We start from the raw sequence: 17,866 nt of genomic DNA on the forward strand, positions 1-17,866 counted from the left end.
CATTCTTAAGTTCAGTTTTTCACACTTCCACATCATTTTGCAATACACACACACACAAATATTTATGTCCTCAGGCAAATAGTGTGAATTTTTCCTGATAGACACATTTTTGTATGCAATTTCCCCCTAAAATACGCATTTTTGCAAAACAATTTCCCCCAATTTAATGCATTTATTTTCACTAATACCTGCATTTTTATGTGCATTTCACACTGGTATATGCATTTCCATACATATTAGTTGCCTGGAGAACTGCATTGCGAATTTCAGAGAAGCACAGATCTTGAAGGATGTGGACAATCTCCAACCTGGTGCCCTCCAGAGGTTTTGGACTCCAACTCCCATCAGTCACAGCCGGCAAGGCTAATTGATGGTCGGGGTGATGGGAGTTGCAACAAGATCTGAAGGGTCACAGGTTCCCCATCACTGCTTTAAGGTGCCACAAGACTGTTCTACCAGTGATTCCAATGCTGAAGGATTCGTTGGCCATAGCTCAGTGCTAGAGCATAAGCTTTGCATCTGTGCCTCTTGCCCAATATTATTAACTGGGGATGGCATAGAAGGATTCAGGTTCAATCCCTGCCACCTCCAGTTAACAATATTGGGCAAGAGGCACAAATGCTTTGACTTGGTCTAAGGTAGCTGTTTATCTATGTAGAATATATTCACATAAGCACCAATTTCATCTCCCCAACGTATCTTCAGTGGGCTTTCCATCTTTTTAAAAAACGCTTTGTATGCATGCTTGTTGGATTTAATGTCCATTTGGTGGCCAGGTCCATTAATTACAACCCTTGGGGGAATAACGATCATGACAACCCAGTTATTAGCCAATCAGTGCTGTACCTAATAGGCTCTGCTGCACAAACAGAACTGGTGTTTCCCCAGGCCTGTCCTGGAGAGGAATAAGCAAGTCTGTTGATAAGATGCCTGGCACATTTCCTGAGCACAGCAGCTACTGTTCTCAGCTTCTGTTTTCTGTAACTATGTACACTGAAGCACACTATGTGTACGCTGAGGCTCTCATTGAACCTGACCTTTGGCTGAGGATAAGATGGGAGGCTGGAGCGCTCTTTTTCCCCGGAGGCAAATAGAGGGGAAGCAGTGCCTGACACGGCAATTGGAACTCCTACCTACCAAAGGAGGGAGCAGGTTCTGACATCCCCGCAAGGGAGATGCTGCCAAACTGGAAGTCAATAAGAGTGACATGACACAGACTTATTAACTGTCAGAGAGAAGGGCGGGATGGGGGATGGGAAGGAAGTTCTGCCTTTAACAAACACTTTCAAGGCTTGCTGAACATCTGGCTTCCTTGCTCTGGGAAGGGCCAGATTTCCCCAGCACTTTTGCATCTCTCTCTTTTTTGGTGCACTTGTTACACCGGGGCGGCAAAGAGCTTTGGTCCACTTCAACTGTGCAAGCTTCAGTTTCCAGTTTGCTCCAGAATTCTTCTCACAACATTATGACAGTCTGGAGGCACCCTTACTTCCTGTTCTGAAGGAGACTGTGCTGCCCTGTGAAGTCCACAAAGCCCGAGGATGTCAATGAACCAATCCTTGCAAAGTACCATTGCAGAGGCATCCTGAGAGATGAGACCGTGCAGCAAAGCAGGAAGATTAGGAGGAGAGAACTTCAATTACCAAGAGAACGCCATTTACTCCTATGAGGAGTAAAAAGCCAGCCACTCACATGAGGAAAAAGGCTTATAGGAATCCTATTGACTTCTCTCTTCCCCCCTCTCCGACCTCCCTTCTCATTAGTATTTTTTATTACTGCAAATAGGGACTTTATGGACTCTTTTTATCACACCCTCTGGAACCGGATCAATATCTGGCAAGGCAACATTCAGCAGAAAGTGCTGACCTTGTTGGGCACTTCAGGACCCAAGGAGGGGGGAAGAGACATTCTCTCTCTCTCTCTCTCTCTCTCTCTCTCTCTCTCTCTCTCTCTCTCTCTGCATTCCTGCTCTTTTTAGCATCTTTTGCTGTGGCACAGAGAGAGACGTGCTTTTCTGCATATTAATTGTGCTATTTCCCTTGATCAAGCTGCAGCCATCTTTGTTGTTGTTGTTGTGCAATATTGGCCTATTAGAATGACCCAGCCACCTTTATGTATGGTGTCAGTTTCTGATGTGTGGGGCATTGAGAGGTTCTTAGAGGATTCAAGGCATCAGACCATCACTAAGGGTGGGAAAGGACTTCAAGTCAGTTTGAATTTACAGGCAAACCTCCCTAAATCGCACCCTCTGAAACAATATGAGAACCCAAACACAGCCTTGTTTTTAAGATTACAGTGGTGCCTCGGGTTACAGATGCTTCAGGTTACAGACGCTTCAGGTTACAGATTCTGCTAACCCAGAAATAGTACCTCGGGTTAAGAACTTTGCTTCAGGATGAGAACAGAAATCGTGTGGTTGGTGGCACAGCAGCAGCAGGAGGCCCCATTAGCTAATGTGGTGCTTCAGGTTAAAAACAGTTTCAGGTTAAGAACGGACCTCCGGAACGAATTCTGTTCTTAACCTGAGGTACCACTGTACTGTTTTGCCCTGGCTTTTCAATAGTGACCTCTATGAAGCAAGGAGCTCTGTGAATTGTGGTATGATGCTGCTTGGGTTGACGTGGTTTTAAAAAGAAAGTGCAAACTTCTCATCTGTATCAGGGAGAGTTTTGCAGGATGGTGTTTCTGCTGCTTTTAAAAGGCACTGGGAGCAGAGGCAGCTGCTGACTGCTCTATTCTATTACTCCTCTACACCTATCAGCTACCATGGGAGGTATTAACTATAGTCGAAGGGTATGTTCACATTTCCACCTCAGAATGCAGTGAAGTGGTTGTTTTTCCAGTGTCTTTTGCCGCTCTTTCTCCCTCGCATCAGCACAGCTTCAATTCTGTTTCTCTCTGTGAACACACCAAGGAGCAGCGACAGGACAGGGATGCCTTTACCCTATGCAAAGGCGTCCACACCTTGGCTGAAGACAAATGAAGAACAGTTTAAGGACTCCAATTGGCATCAAGCCAGTTTGAGAAACAACACATCAAGCAGTAGTATCTTATAACAAAAATAAAGGATACATAGGCATTATGGATAGTATTGTGTGAACACAGATTAGAAACCCAGCCCTGGAGATGCAGTGCACAGGGCGTGTGAACAGAGCCTTCATCCACCACAGACTTCCCTCCACAAATCTAATTCCTATGTGAAATCTTTGGCATAACCCTTAAGTCCCCCATCCCATGCTGCAGGTCTATAGAAGCCATGGCCCTCCAACAGTTAGTGGGCTACAACTCCCATCAGCCCTGACCGTAGGTCATGCTGGCAGGGGCTGATGGAAGCTGGAGTCCCGTCAGGTTCTGGAAGACCCCACAGGTTTTCTATCCCTGCCCTAATGTGGCCAAGCTTAAATACATGTACACAAATTTAATGCACATTCTTTGCCATGGGTAGGCAAACTAAGGTCCGGGAGCTGGATCCGGCCCAATCGCCTTCTAAATCCGGCAGTTGGTCGGTCCAGGAATCAGTCGGTCGGTCATCCTAAGGAAAAGCGGGATATTCCGGGATCAAATCAGAAACCGGGATGGCTTCTGTAAATCTGGGACTGTCCCTGGAAAATAGGGATACTTGGAAGGTCTTCTCTTGCACGCTTTCTCTCACAAACACGCACACATATACGATACGATAATATTTATTGTCATTGTCCCATACAGAACAATGAAATTGAAAAAATCTACATCAGACATTCAAAAACCAACAAGCCTGCTATCCCAGCTATCCCAGCCTGGTTAACCCCCTGAAAACTCTGATACCCCATAATTGACTACAATATACCCACATAAAGACTACCGTACACTGCGTTTAGCACCAGAATTGCATTTGCGTAGAAACTGTTTCTCAGGCAGCTAGTCCTAGTCTTTATAACCCTAGACCTTCTTCCAGAAGGCAGAAGCTGAAAGAGATCGTTTCCGGGGTGCGCACCATCCTGCACTATCTCTGCAGCTTTCTTATGGAACCTGGAAGCGTAGATTTGATCCAAGGTGGGAAGAGTGCACCCAATTATTCTCTCCACAGTCTTTACAACCCTGGACAGCATTGCTTTTCCCCTGACTGTGCAGCTCCCAAACCACACACACAGACCATAAGTGAATACACTCTCAACAGTACAATGGTAAAATGCCATCAACAGGTCCTTTGAGAGATTATTTTTCCGGAGGATTCTCAGAAAATACAGTATCCCTATGACCTTGTGTCCCTTTATAGACATGGGAAGGCCATAATTGGGGATGTAGATATGCAGGCACTCTTCTGACAGTCTTGTAGCACTAGGGATACATACATGGTGTATGTGTGAAAGGGAGAGAGAGAGAGAGAGACCATAAAGGCAATAGTGAGGAATCTCAAGCCAAGAGCTAAACCCTAGGGCTCTCCTCAGGCCACACCACACCACCCGGCTATGCCTCTCAGCCCTTCTTCATTCTCCCCATGACTGTTACTTTGCCTGGACTTTTGGGATGTCCTTAGACTCTGCTTTGGCTGGAAGATGGAGAGGGGTGTGTGAGTGCAAATCCAGTCAACTACTGTGAAATTTGCATCCATTGTTTCACTCGTTTTTGCCTCTGGCCCTGCTTACCGCTGCCAAGTGGTCTCTAGAAGATTGTCCCAAAAGGAATGTGGTTTAAAACAAGGAAAGGGAACAGAATAATTGGATAGCAGTAACTGGCTTATAATTCTTGAACCTCCACGTTATTTGGAGAAGGAACTGCAGCAAGCGGACTGTTGTATGCAGAATCATGAGGGAGCTTCCTGTGGTGATGAAAGCCGAGCAAACAGGATCCCTGTGTATTCCTCACCCTCCTGCCCAGGGTAGCTGCACACAGAGCTTCCTTTTAAGTAACACATCAATAGAGACTGGAGAATGAGCCCTTGGCTGAGAACAATTTCCCTCTCTTTCTCCCGCTTTTGGGGCTTCCTCATTCAGCATCTTGTCGCTGTTGTGCTAGGATTGTAAAGTGTGATAAAGGGCATGGTTCAAGATGCACTGCATTCTCCATCACAGGAACATAGTAAGAGGAGAAATGCTGGTTTTCAACCAAGGAGAGGTGTTTTTTTTTAGGGGAAATATTTGTATGATTAGATAGAGATGCAATGCAGGTTGCCATTGCAATATATACCGTATTTTTTGCTCTATATGACGCACCAGACCACAAGACGCACCTAGTTTTTGGAGGAGGAAAATAAGAAAAAAAATATTCTGAATCTCAGAAGCCAGAAGAGCAAGAGGGATCTCTGCGCAGTGAAAGCAGCAATCCCTCTTGCTGTTCTGGCTTCTGAGATAGCTGCACAGCCTGCATTCGCTCCATAAGACGCACACATATTTCCCCTTACTTTTTAGGAGGGAAAAAGTAAGTCTTATAGAGCAAAAAATACGGTATATACACTTGCTTTCCTTAAGAAATATACAAGAAAAATACACACACACACACACACACACACAGAGAGAGAGAGAGAGAGAGAGAGAGAGAGAGATCATATCTGCAGGATCATATTTACAGTATATTCTTGTTATATTTCAGATCTTCCCCCAGCCTTATTCTCCTGTGTGTTTGTGTGTGTGCACATGCACACACGCGAGAAAGACGGAGGTATCTCGCTTACTTGACTTATTCAGCAGTAGGGATGGTGAAGACTCTATAGTTTATGGGTTGTATCCAACCTAGAGCTAAGTTAATGTCATTAAGCAGTACTGTATAGTTTGTTCTGGAAGGGCAGTGCAAGGAAAACACCAGTACGCTCCCCAAAGATGGTTGTGCAATGGACTGCACAAAAATAATTGGCTGTTGTTCATAGGAAAACACAAGAACATTTCAAAGATGGTTGTGCAAAGGATTTCACAACAAGAACCAGCTGTTGCACAACAAGCTTCCACCAGGCACGACTGTTGCACTGGATTCCTTTGTTCCTGACATCTGCTAGGGCAGGGCTATCGCACTAGCGGATGGAAAATGTTGGTTATGACCCTGTGTCTCTGAGAACCGGGGCTGGCGTTTGGAACTGGCATGAGTGGGCATCTGCTGAGGGTCCACATCTTGGCGAGACACCCATTGGCAAGAGCCCTCTGGGGCTGCTTCTCTTCCCCTTCACCATGCCAGGCTGCTGGTGCACGTGCCTCTTGCTCCAGTGCAAGGAAAGAGCAAGGGTGCTGAGAAGGAAGTGCTGCCATTGCCCATTGTACATAGGCTCTGGCGGGCTGGCAAGCAGGTAGTGATGAGGCAGAAGAGCAGCAGTAGTGACCCATATCATGGGAGGCCATTGAGACTGTCTTGCACATGGATGGGCAAACTAAGGCCCGGGGGCCAGATCTGGCCCAATTGCCTTCTCAATCCAGCCCATGGACAGTCCGGGAATCAGCGTGTTTTTACATGAGTAGAATGTGCCCTTTTATTTAAAATGCATCTCTGGGTTATTTGTGGGGCCTGCCTGGTGTTTTTACATGAGTAGAATGTGTGCTTTTATTTAAAATGCATCTCTGGGTTATTTGTGGGGCATTCGTTCATTATCCCCCCAAAAATATAGTCCAGCCCCCGACAAGGTCTGAGGGGCAGTGGACCGGCCCCCTGCTGAAAAAGTTTGCTGACCCCTGGTGTTGCATAACACCCCGCTAGAAGAAAACCTGGAACTGTTACTGCTGAGAACAATTAGCAGTGACATGCAGGGAAGCCTGAGGAATTTGATTTCTGTGAATTCCATTGCGCACTAACTTGATCTACAGTTCCCAGACTCATTCAGATGAGAAAGCCGTTATCCTTCAGATTTCACACTTCCCCGAATTTTGCAATTCACAGATTTATTTATTTTTTAAAAGCTACCAGAATGCATTGTAGTTTTGTCTACAATTGCATTTAACTGAAATGAAATATGTATTTAAAGATGCATGTTGTGATAAAATACATATTTAAATAGGCTTTTAAGCACATTTCAACAGGAAATTTCAACCTACTTTTTAAAGAGCAGATTAATGCAGAAACTGGACTGCACAGACTTCTGAATGAACATGGGCGAAACGAACACAGCCTGGAAATACATCAATCCCCAATTGTGCCACATTTTACAAGGAAGAAAATCAATCCACACATATTTGCCCCATTGCTTTCCCTATCATCTGCTTGGCTAGCTCATCCTTCTCTCCTTTATTGACCTATCTATTAATAGTTGGAGGAGCTGTAAGTAGCACCCTTGCCCTAAATCACTGGCAATCTTCAGAACCTCAGCCAACTGTGATTCCAATATCTTTCACTAATAAAATTGCTTTGTCTCTGGAGGCCTGCTTGTGTACCCAGGGGTACTGAATACTCAATATGTAAATAACTCCCAGAAAGTGGGACTTTGCTGAACCAAGATAATGTTTCTCAGGATGTTCACTAAATATGTTTCTTGCTGCATCTGGTTGAGTAATTCCTGATCTCTGCACTGGGCAATAGCAAAGGGAGGGAATTGAGAAAAAAGAAATTTGAAATTTGGGTAGTACTCCTCCTCTAGCTTGATTCAACTTAAATATATTCTGAGAGTATAACCTCGGGTGTTGATGCGCACACCACCCAACTGCTTTTCCATTTCCGCTCCTTTTGTGCCTTGATCATGTCTGTTAGCAGCATTGTTGCTGGTAGCAGCCAGAACCTATAAGTGGTACTTGGCTTGTATCATCTCCCACAATAGATGTCCATGTTGCTATAATTTAAAGGTAAAGGGACCCCTGACCGTTAGGTCCAGTCGTGGTCAACTCTGGGGTTGCGGCGCTTATCTCGCTTTATTGGCCGAGGGAGCCGGCGTACAGCTTCTGGGTCATGTGGCCAGCATGACTAAGCCGCTGCTGGCGAACCAGAGCAGCGCATGGAAACGCCATTTACCTTCCCGCCAGAGCGGTACCTATTTATCTACTTGCACTCTGATGTGCTTTTGAACTGCTAGGTTGGCAGGAGCAGGGACCGAGCAATGGGAGCTGACTCCGTCGCAGGGATTTGAACCGCTGACCTTCTGATCGGCAAGTCCTAGGCTCTGTGGTTTAGACCACAGCGCCACCCGCGACCCCTGCTATAGTTTAGGCACCAGATAAATGTTGGAAATCCTGGGAAGCTAAGACCCACGTTTGGGACAAGTACTCTTTGGTGAGGGAACCCCAGCGGAGATTTAAAATAAAAAGCACGCAACAAAGAAAAGTATGGAACTATAGGCTGTAAAACCTTAATGAGCCCTTTCAATGAACCCCAAGTATCCCACGTTTAATGGTGCTTTCCAAAGTATTCCTCTTCCCTAGCATACAGATAGACCAGTAAGTCATAAAATGGTTTATGTACAAAGCTATTCAAAGGTCAGATTAATGTGCTTTTCCACACAGCAGTCAGAAAATGTTGCACAGAAAATGTTGCTTGGTTACAAAATGGTAAAAGTTCCTAAACTATTGGTATAAGGAAATGTTAGTTTCAGACTCAAGTCTTATCTGAAACAGAAGAGGCTGGTTAAAGCCATGCGGCTGGAGAGAGCAGCTCAGAGCTCCTCACTCACCAAATTCACATGTAGACTTGAGTACAACCAAAGGCTTGCTTGCCCATTTCCTCCCAAGATGAGGTGATGTGGAAGAAGCTAAGCCTGGCAGGACGGCTTACGCTATGGCATTAACCCCTTCATGTATTCATTAGACTCAAGCATGCTGGTTATATGAAGCTGGTTACCCTACAATAAATAGCCATGTAAGCATTTAAGGGTGTTCAGTGCTTTTCTTCTAGGAAAAAAGCTTGTCGGTACTCCGTAACCTTGAGTACCCCATGAAAAAAAAGCACTGGGCTTGTCGGATCCAATAGAATGATGCTGCAGGTGTCATTTTAGGTGATTCCTCCACTACATGCTTGCGTGTGTGTGTGTGTGTGTGTGTGTGTGTGTGTGTGTGGTGTGTGTGTGTGTGTATGTGTGTGTGTGTGTGTTTGTTTGTATTGGGAAGGGCTGTATTTTAGCGGCAGAGTATCTGCTTTCCATATAGGAGACCTCAGGAATAACTGAAGCACATATATTTGGGTTTTCTGCCCTTCTTAGTTTTATCATTGGTGGTGTTTTGATGGCTGAATTATGCCTGTTTTTCCTTTGCATTTTCTATTTGTAAGCCAAGCTGAGCAACTTCCTTTGTGGAGTGGGAAAGCAAAGCATACTTCTTCTTCTAATCAACTAGAATTGCCAGCGAGACAAAGCAGCAGCCTTTTGCGACCGATGTCTGTAGGGATGCCAGCAGCTCTTGTGCATTGCTCCTCCTCCAGATCCTCAGCCCCGTCCCCTCCCTCCCTCTTAGTTCCAGCCCTCATTTTGCAAAGCACCACCCTGGAATCTTATCACCTTCGACAATGAAATCTGTCACCTTCAAACTGCTTTATTGCAATCTGGGGACATTAGCCCTGCCTGCTTTCACCCACCTCCAGGCCACCACAGTGTAGCAACACTCCATTCCAGCACATTGTCTGTCTCCCTTGTCTATTGATTAGATTCCTTGCTGACACAAGCACTAGTCACTTGAGGGCCACACTTGACTTATACTGTATTCTCAGGGGGCTTAGAGAGATTGCTGTTTTGCATTCCTTTCCCCCCTTTTTTGCACGCGTGTGCCCAGTTCCTAAATCCCCGTTCTCTCTCTCCAGTCTCCCCCACCTCCTGCATATCCCATCCTTCCTCTTACAACCAGCCTAGGGGCTGCAAAATCTGCAGATGCTGCAGCAGGGGCTGGATTGTAAAGAAATGCTTTTAAAAACTCCTTTTTAGCCAGTGAAATTTGCAAACGCAAGCCTCAAACCAATTGCCCTCTTGTGAGCGATTTGTTTATGAAGATACCCACAAACTGGAGAAGGCCTGGGTTGTTTTAGGGCGTAAACAACTTAATAATCGGCCCGTGAGTGATTTCTTTTTCAACAGATGTAGCCATTGATCCTGGAGTGCTGAAAATGTAGTGTTCTGTGGGTTTTTCTGTCTAGTTTAGGGATGGATGTGAAGCGCAAGAAGATAAATCGGCCTTGTTTATCTGCTTGCTGTGATCCCTTGTGATTAGAACAATTTCCTTGTTCTTTTTCTGTGGCTTTGACCATCAATCCTGAGATTCTTTCTCTTTTTTTGGTCCTCCACTACTTTGCTTCCTTGCCTGCCTGCTTTTGGCTGTATTTTAGACTACGTGTAATAATGCAATTTTTATTATTTTGAATTTGAGATGAAAGTTGCCAGCAGCAGTGCAGAATCTGCCATGGCTGCAGTTCAGGAATTGACGGTCTTATCTAGCATCCAGGACAACCTTTGTTTTGGCTGTATAATGTTCCGGAATAAAACAGTATTAAATCCATACCTGCCAACATTTTGAAATGTGAAAGGAGGAGATTAAGAGTGGCTTCGGATAGCACAATGAAGCATCCCGGCTAAATGCACATTTGGCCAGTCACTCAACTGACGCATTTTCGGCTGGCAGCCATCCTTTCTGATATCGCTAGGGAATCTCACTGGTGGACAAATTCAGGCTGCACGTGGATTCGTGGCTTGTGCATGTCTCTTTTATGCACCAACAGCCCGTTTCACCAGGGACAATCCTTATCTTTTGTTACCTGCTCCTTAGCAAATCACTCTTCCTATTTAGCTCCTATTTTTGCCTCTAAGCAATAACTATTCAATGCTTTGGTAGTTCAAGCTGCTAATGTCATCCTTCAAGGTTTAGATGAGAGGTGGGAAACCTTGGGGGCCAGAGGCAAATGTGGCTCTTAAAGCCTCCTTTTTTGGCCCTTGAGTCTCTCCCTAGGACATTCTTCTCCCCAGGCCACACTTTCCTGGAGTGCTCTTGCCTAGCTGAAATGTGTCCTTGAACTGTGATGGCGTCTCTTGCTTGCCTGGATGGAGGGCATGAAAATGTTGGGGGGTGGGGCTGTAGAAACCCCTGACTTTTGTGTGCCTCTTGTTCAAAGAGTGAGAGCAGCATGACCGTCTGTTCCTGGTGCCACCCACCACTGGATGCAGCCCCTGAAAGGTCGCCCATGGGAGACTGTCAGGAGGTGAAGGCAGGAATAGGTCAGTAGTAAAACACCCCTGTGACATTAACGTATGAGAGTGCTAGAGGTGAAATAGTTAAACAGGTTACCCAATCAGACCCAGGGGGCGGAGTCAGAGGGACTATAAAACCAGCTCTGGGAGGGGTGAAGGGAGGAGTTCGTTGGGAGTTAGGTGGTTGGTTGGAGTGGGAGTGAATTGGAATAGAGTCTGTGGGTAGGTTGAGTTAGTGTAGCGAAATAATCTGAGTCAGGAACAGTTAGGAGCTAGGAAGAAAAAGTAAATATCTGAGAGGTGGTTTAGTTAGTGAGAGCAGGTAGCGGAAGTTATAGGTCTGGATAGGCACCCCATGATTGTAATTGACCAATACCATTTATGAAACCACACACTTGTTAAACTGCAATAAATAAACATAAGTTTATGTTCCAATTTAACCCTGACTGGACTCAGTATTGTACCAGGTAGGGCCTGGGTGGTGGCAGCGAGAAATCAAGTGGTGGCACAGGGATCAATAGATTGTGAAACGTCCAGGGACCCTGTGTGATCGCCACAATCCCGTGTCCAGGAAGTTAACTCTTTATTCAAAGAAACCAAAACAGCGCAGGCTTGGTGATCACAGCAATTCTTCCCAGTAGGTCTTCCTGCGACAAGGCAGTTATGAGAACTGAATGTCCCTGCCTTCCCACTACTAAGTCTCCTCTTCCTCCAGTTCCTCCCCCAGCAACCTAAGGCTCCACTATCTTCTGTTGCTTCTCCCTCTTCATTTCTCTGTGGGCTCTGGCAGACCAGAGGGGAGGGGAGTGGGTCGCAGCAGGAGGGGGAGATTCCCTGGATTCTTCAGCAGCCTGCCTCATCACTGCCTCTTGGCCCCACTCTTCTCCAGCCTCCACTTCTGCCTCTGATTCTGGACTGCTCTCTGCCACAGCCTCTTCCTGCCCACTAAACCCTGTTGCCTCTTCAGCTGCCAACACCTCCCCCCTCCCAGTCTCCTCCCACTGACCACACATCGTCATCCCACCACCAATCCCCTGGCTCTGAGCCTTCTTCCCCTAGGAGTTCCCCTGGGGGCTCCCCAGCTGGTGCCCCCCACTCCTCTGCATCCCGCCAGTCCGACACAGGCTGTGGGCTTTGGGCTGAAAATGTTTTCCTCACAATGGTTCAGCTCCTTCGCTAAAGTGTCTAGAAATTCAGCCTCCAAGTGTGTACCTGGGAAGGTGCAGACCAACATCTGCTTTGTGTGCAGGATTATTATCCTTATTTATTTAAACCCCACCTTTTCCGTTGATGGGACTCAAGACGGCCTACAGATAAAAACAATAACTGCTAAAAACATAGGGGGGCGGGTGGGAATCAATCATTAAGAGACGATTAAACTTTGATAGAATTAAAACTACATACATATGCAAAATCTGTTGCAAACATACGAATGATGACAGTAAAAACAGCACAGCACCAGCCCTTTCATTAAAAGCACTCAGTTCCCCAAAGGCCTTGTAATGGGAATTAGGGGTTGCTTGTGCGTAAGTTGCCGCCACTCTCGGTGAGGTTGCCTGGAAAAACCTTTCCCTGGCTGGACAGTCCTGATTCTGCGTCTGTCTCAGTCACTGGCAGAATCCGTCAGTGGGCGTTTCCTGAACTTCTTCCAACATAAAAGTTCCTTGACGGATAGTCTCCGCCTAGCCTCCCTGCGTGGAAGTCTTCTGCGCAGGGTGGGTGTGGGCAGTGGAGGACCAATGCTCTCCCCGCTGGTCTCTGGCGAAGAGTCCTGGAGCCCTCCCCCCGAAGCCCGCCTCTGCCCGCCTTTCTCCCTGGTGTAACGCTGATTTCCTTCCCCGGTCACTGAGTCCCCTCTTTTCCTGCTGGGACCTTCTCCGGCATCGCTCGGGAGCCCTTCCTCCACTCCTGACTGTGATGGCAGTTCCCTGACAGGCCTGCTGGAACAAGAAGATCTTCACCTGCCAGTGGAAGCACAACAAGGAGGAAGCCAGTCTAGCATCTCCAGGGAGGGAGTTCCGGAGTCTGGGAGCAGCCACTAAAAAGGCCCTATCCTGAGTCCCCATCAAGCAGGCCTGTGAGGGTGGCAGGACCAAGAGAACCTGGGCAGGATGATATGAGGGAATATGGTCTTGGACCTAAGCCATCTCGGGCTTTATAGGTCATAACCAGTACTTTGAATTGTGCCCAGAAACAGACTGGTAGGCAGTGGAGCTCTTGTGGCAAGGGAGTCAAATGTTCCCTATAACCAGCTGTGGTCAACAATCTGCAGAAAGCCCCATGTTCAATCTTGGACAACTTCAGGGCAGGTTGGAAAAGACTCCTGTCTGAAGAGCTGCTCCCAGCTAAATGGATCTGTGGATCCATGCAGTATTCTAAGGCAGCTGCCTAGATACATTTTGAGATTAATAGGCACCATGCAGCCTACAGCCAGCTATTTCACACACTGCAGATGCAGAGATATATCTGGAACTGTGATAGTATACGATGAGGCAGTTATTCTTTTTATCCTTATTTTCATCGGTTTATCACCATGTAGCAGAAACGTCTCAGAGTGACTTGCAACAAAAGTCACAATACAAACAGAAAGATTGCTGATAATTCCCAGGTAACAACTAACCAGTAAGCCAGAGAAAAGGATTAAGGAAAGTCTTCACCAGGTACAGAACAGATGTAAATGTTGGCACTAGGCGAGGCTCCTTGGGGCAGTATTCCATAATCTGGGAGGGAACCACTAGCGAAAAAGTCTTCTCTCTAGTCACCACCTTCTGCACTTTTGCTGGATGATGACCTCAGGGTCTGGGTAAATTCATATGGGATTCCCATGACATATTGAGATACTGACACATGCAAGACTTTACAGGTTGAAACCAGCACTTTAAATATGGCCTGGATACATCCTGGAAGCCATACATGCAAGCAGGCCAGAATAAATATATTAATTAGTATGCATATATGTATATGTGTATATATGTGCAAAGTTATATCCCACCTTTCCTTCAAGGAGCTGAAGGCAGTGCACACACTTCTCCCCACTGCTCATTTAATCTGCACAACAACCCTGACAGGTAGGATAGGCTGAGAGGCAGCACCTGGCCCAAAAAGGTAAAAAAATGGTAGAGGACCAGTCCAGTCAAAGGCGACTCTGGGGTTACGGCGCTCATCTCGCTTTCAGGCTGAGGGAGCCAGTGTTTGTCCACAGACAGCTTTCCGGGTCTTGTGGCCAGCAGGACTAAACCGTTTCTGGCACAACGGGACATCGTGATGGAACCCAGAGTGCACGGAAATGCTGTTTACCTTCCCGTCGCAGCGGTACCTATTTATCTACTTGCACTGGTGTGCTTTCGAACTGCCACAGTGATCCATGCTACAGTCACCTCCAAGCTTGATTATTGTAACTTGCTCTATGCGGGGCTGCCCTTGAAGCTGACCCAGAAACTCCAGCGGGTGCAGAATGCTGCGACGAGACTCCTTACGGGGTCCCCACCACGGGATCACATTCATCCAGTGCTTTACCAGCTGCACTGGCTCCCGGTGGAGTACAGGGTCAGGTTTAAGGTGCTGGTTTTGACCTTTAAAGCCCTATGAGGCCGAGGACCCTTGTACTTACGGGACCGCCTCTCCTGGTATGCCCCGCGGAGAACCTTAAGGTCCACAAATAACAACACTTTGGAAATCCTGAGCCGCAAGGAAGTTAGATCGGTCTCAACTAGGGCCAAGGCCTTTTCAGTACTGGCCCCGACTTGGTGGAACGCTGTGTCACAAGAGACCAGGGCCATATGGGATTTGACATCTTTCCACAGGGCCTGCAGTGTTCTGCCTGGCCTTTGGTTTGGACCTTATTCCCCCCCCCCCTTATGGTTTTGATTTATGGGCTACTACTAAAATGAGGCTTCATTTTAAATTGTATTTTAACCTGTATTTTAACCCATATTTTAATTAACTGTTTTTTTTTCTTTTTCTATTACGTTTTATTGTAATTTTAAGCCACCCCAAGCCTGGTTCTGGCCGGGGAGGGCGGGGAATAAATAAAAATATTATTATTATTATTTATTAGGTTGGCAGAAGCTGGGACAGAGCAAAAGGGGCTCACTCTGTTGCGGGGATTCGAACCACCGATCAGCAAGCCCAAGGGTATTTGAACCATTGATCAGCAAGCCCAAGAGGCTCAGGGGTTTAGACTGCAGCGCCACCCACGTCCTGATCTGGCCCAAGGTCACCCAGTGACTGAGTGGGGATTTGAACTCTCGTCTCTGGGGAAGGAGTTTCAGAGTCTGGAAGCAGCCACCAAGAAGGCCCTTTCCTGTGTCCGCACCAAGCAAGCCTGTGAGGGTGGCGGGTCTCAAAACCCGGGCAGGTTCGTATTAGGGATGGCATGGAGGACTTTATAGGTGAAAACCAGGACTTTGAATTGTGCCCCAAAATAGATTGGTAGTGTAATGGTTCAAGGGGTTGCTCGTGCGTAAGCCGGTGCCCACACCTGGCTGGGTTGCCTAAGTGAACCTTTTCTGTCCGGACAGCCACTCACCCGAGGCTGTCTCAATCGCTGGCAGAATCCGTCAGTGGGCGTTTCTTAAACTTCTTCCAGCAAAGAAGTTCTTTCACGCCCAGTCTCCTCCTACTTTCCCTGTGCGGAAGCCTTCTGCGCAAGGAAGGCGTAGGCAGCGGAGGACCCTTCCTCCCCCCGCTGGTCCCCGGCAAGGAGTCATGTGACTCCCTCTCAGATTCCCCCATCTGCCCCCCTTCTCCACTGGAGCTGAGCTGATTCCCTTCCCCAGAAGATGGGCTGCCTCTCCCAATCCCGGGACGCTCTCTGGGATCCCTCTGGAGCTCTCTCTCTCCCTCCGGCACTAATGGCAGTTCCCTGACAGGTAGCCAGTGAACCTGTTGCAACAAGGGAGTCATATGCTCCCTATAACCTGCGCCAGGAAGCAATCTGGCTGCAGCTCCTTGAGCTAGTTGACATTTCTGAGGATTTTTCAAAGGCAGCCCCACAAAGAGCATGTTACAGTAATCTAAACGGACTGTAACTAAAGTAAATGCTGCTGTGGCCAAAGCAGACATCTCACGGAATGGGCGCAGCTGGCACACAAGGATTAATGGTGCAAATGCCCTCCTGGCCACTGCAGAGTCCAGAGACCTCGGCATCCATGTCCAGGAGCAAACGAAAATTGCGAACCTATGTGCTCCATCCCCTGTTCTGCCTTCTGAGCACCTCTGTTTTGTTTCAGTTAAGTTTCAATTTGTTCATCCTCATCCAGTCCGTTACTGAAGACAGACACCAGTTTAGCACGAAGGCAACTTCCTCAGATTTAGGTGGAAAGGAGAAACAGAGCTGGGTATACTGGTATCGCCAAATTTTGAAACTACCAAAATTCTTATTCTGTTCCCACAATGGCCAGATACCCATAGAAGCCCATGAGCACAATAGCACTTCACTCTGAAACATCTATAGCAGGCTTCCTCAAACTCAACCCTCCAAATGTTTTTTGCCTACAACTCCCATGATCCCTAGCTAGCAGGACCAGTGGTCATGGATGATGGGAATTGTAGTCTCAAAACATCTGGAGGGCCGAGTTTGAGGAAGCCTGATCTATAGTTTCACTTCATATAGAATTCTGTGAAGGGGTATTTTCATGTTTCTCCCCTCTTCCTTTTCTCTGACCTCAGCAAGCTGCAACATTTGTCCAAATTCCTTGCAGAACAATCCCGTACCCTCCAACATTTCTCCAATGAAAATAGGGATGTCCCATTCCATAATAATAATTTTACTATTTATACCCCACACATCTTATTGGGTTGCCCCAGCCACTGGGGACAGCTTCCAACATACAGTCATACCTCATGTTACGTTTGCTTCGTATTACGTTTTTTCAGGTTGCGCCCTGCAGCGACCCAGAAATACCAGCAAGGGTTACTTCTGGGTTTTGCCGCTCGTGCATGTGCAGAAACGCTAAATTGCACTTCACGCATGCACACAAGTGCCAAATCGTGCCATGCACCTGCGCAGATACGGCGCTTCAGGTTGCAGGCGTTTCATGTTGCGAATGGGCCTCCGGAATGGATCCTGTTCGCAACCAGAGGTACCACTGTATATAATAAAACATATTTTTTTATAATCATATTTATTAAAATTTCCAATAATAACAGAATAGAAAGGATAGAAAAGATGAAGAAAAGAAAGAAATAAAAAGACCCACTTTAAACCCTTATTTTCATAACCTTCTTTCTGGGACTCCCTCCTCCCCCTCCCGACTGTATTCCCCTTTCCCTAAGTTAGTTCCACAAGCTCTCATTCCCAATTCAAACCTAATATGTTGTACCTATTAGCCAATTTAAATTACAATATCCTTAACAAAATAGAAAAAAGAAAAAAAAAATTCCCCCAAGATCTACCCTGTTTCCTTCCACGAATTCCCCCCTTTTTCCCCCAAAACATGTTAAATCAAAATACCAAAGTTATATAGAAAGATAGAAGATAAAAGATAGAAGAAGATTCAAAAAGTTGGTTACATAGCCTTTGGATTCTAAAATTCCCCCTCCCTTCCCCGGTTTGGATTCCCCATGTCCATCAGTCTGTATGTTGTTGGCCTGGAGGTCTCAAGTCCACAGCCAAATTTTTCTCAGTCCATCTTGCCGGTTTTCTTTAAATTTGCTTATTTTGATGATGTTTAACTTCAAAAATCCAGTCTGGTAGAGGCCTTTAATTTTCCTTGGTCCTTGTTGCTCCTCCCATTGTTCTTTCCGTGACGTAGTTGGTCCTTTGCTCTTTTGTTTCTTACTTTCTCAGGTTTCTGTCTTGTTCAGCTGCAAAACCATTCT

At 46.5% G+C, this 17,866-nt stretch overlaps 1 long non-coding RNA gene across 1 annotated transcript in view; it reads left to right on the plus strand.

Annotated features, from left to right (window-relative positions):
• The first annotated feature begins 11,199 nt into the window (after positions 1 to 11,199).
• The window catches only part of LOC308572846, a 198,965-nt gene continuing 192,298 nt past the window's right edge, over positions 11,200 to 17,866 (plus strand). Inside the window, exon 1 of the long non-coding RNA XR_014001892.1 lies at positions 11,200 to 11,243. This is a non-coding gene — a long non-coding RNA (uncharacterized lncRNA). The remainder of the gene's footprint in view (positions 11,244 to 17,866) is intronic.

Source organism: Podarcis bocagei, assembly GCF_964188305.1.
Source record: "Podarcis bocagei genome assembly, chromosome: 14".
Classification (NCBI taxonomy): Eukaryota; Metazoa; Chordata; class Lepidosauria; order Squamata; family Lacertidae; genus Podarcis; species Podarcis bocagei.